The sequence below is a fragment of the Brachionichthys hirsutus genome, chromosome 14 (genome assembly GCF_040956055.1).
Source record: "Brachionichthys hirsutus isolate HB-005 chromosome 14, CSIRO-AGI_Bhir_v1, whole genome shotgun sequence".
In the NCBI taxonomy this organism is placed as follows: Eukaryota; Metazoa; Chordata; class Actinopteri; order Lophiiformes; family Brachionichthyidae; genus Brachionichthys; species Brachionichthys hirsutus.
The window spans coordinates 13,137,374-13,139,396 of record NC_090910.1 but is presented as its reverse complement, the minus strand read 5'-3'; positions in this window follow the sequence as shown (position 1 = coordinate 13,139,396).

Here is a 2,023-nt window from a genome sequence, read left to right as displayed (position 1 = left end):
GGCTACTGAAGCAGGTGATTGTAATTATCAGCACCTCCGATTTGAGGGAAGGAACTCATGAGTGAGATCAGCTGCTGGAGAGACGGTTGGAAGGAAAACCTGGAGTGTCTCGGCCCTCTGCTGGACAGGTTTGAGACGTGCTTTACATGGACCCTAAAGCTATTGATCGATTAGGACTTGCGTGTTCCTGCGTTGTTTTGACATGCGTGAGTGACATTTACAGCAGGAGGTGCAGGAAAAAGGCAACCTGCATCATGAAGGACCCCACCCACCCTGCACACGGACTATTTTCCCCCCTCCCATCTGGGAGGAGGCTGCGCAGCATCAGGGCCAGAACCACCAGGTTCAAAAACAGTTTCTTCCCTGATGCTGTGAGGGTTGTGAACAGAGGATAACTCGGAGGCCAAATGCACTGCTTCCGTGTTGGACCCAAACGGGGATCGTGCAATCACTGTCACTTTGTGCAATCACTGTCACTTTGCCACTTGTCACTTTTTAATTTTGTGTATATATTTACTTTTAGTTGAATGAATGTGTGTTGCGCGCCTCGAGCTGGGACCTGAGTGCTGTTTTTCGTTTGTGCATGAGAGTGTATGAATGACATTAAAGATTTCTTGATTCTTGATTCTTCTTCTTAATTTATACCGGAAATACCAGGAGAAGCCGCAGCGACTTCCGTTGGAAAGCAAACATGGCTCCGCCCTTTCCTGCTTGAAACGTCGGCGTTGTGTCGCCCGTTTTCCCCGTTCTCCGGTAACGTGATTGTCTCAGATACTGATCAGTTCTAGCGTTAGCGCGTTTAGCTAACATCGGAGTAAGCGTCATCGATCGGTACGAACCGCCCCTCTCGGGTCAGACTAATCCGATTTGGGTACATGAAGCATTTTTATTCCCATCCAATGTGTGCATGTGAACGCACAGATCTGGTTGCCGTGACAACATCTCCAGCAGAGGAGAAACCCCGCCCACTAGCTACAGAGCTAGTGGGCGGGCCCAACAGCAGAGGGACTTCCTGTTGGGGACATCGGGTGTCCAGTTGCAGCACATGGTCACATGGAGATTTGTCCTTTATTCTGTGTGCAGGTAGTCTGCTGAGGTGGAGGAGTGGCAGACGGCGCCACCCAGGTGTGCAGAGTGGGACTGCATCCCGTTTCACTACTGACAACCAGCTTTTCTGCCAGATGGACGGCACACTCTAGAGCAGAGCGACACAGGACAGAAACCAAGCCAGGAGAGGAGCCGGGGTCCCCCGCAGAGGACAAGGCTCCACCATGTCGTCCAACCGGACCCAGAACCCCCACGGCCTGAGGCAGATAGGCCTGGACCAGATATGGGACGACCTGCGGGCCGGTATCCAGCAGGTGTACACGCGGCAGAGCATGGCTAAGGCACGCTACATGGAGCTCTACACGTATCCTACGAGCAGGGGACGCTCGTCTGTCCTCGGGGGCGTCCTACGAGGCCCAGTCAGACGGTCCGGTTTAGTCTAGACGATGACGGGGCAGGGGACGCTCGTCTGTCCTCGGGGGCGTCCTACGAGGCCCGGTCAGACGGGGCAGGGGACGCTCGTCTGTCCTCGGGGGCGTCCTACGAGGCCCGGTCAGACGGGGCAGGGGACGCTCGTCTGTCCTCGGGGGCGTCCTACGAGGCCCAGTCAGACGGTCCGGTTTAGTCTAGACGATGACGGGGCAGGGGACGCTCGTCTGTCCTCGGGGGCGTCCTACGAGGCCCGGTCAGACGGGGCAGGGGACGCTCGTCTGTCCTCGGGGGCGTCCTACGAGGCCCGGTCAGACGGGGCAGGGGACGCTCGTCTGTCCTCGGGGGCGTCCTACGAGGCCCGGTCAGACGGGGCAGGGGACGCTCGTCTGTCCTCGGGGGCGTCCTACGAGGCCCGGTCAGACGGGGCAGGGGACGCTCGTCTGTCCTCGGGGGCGTCCTACGAGGCCCGGTCAGACGGGGCAGGGGACGCTCGTCTGTCCTCGGGGGCGTCCTACGAGGCCCGGTCAGACGGGGCAGGGGACGC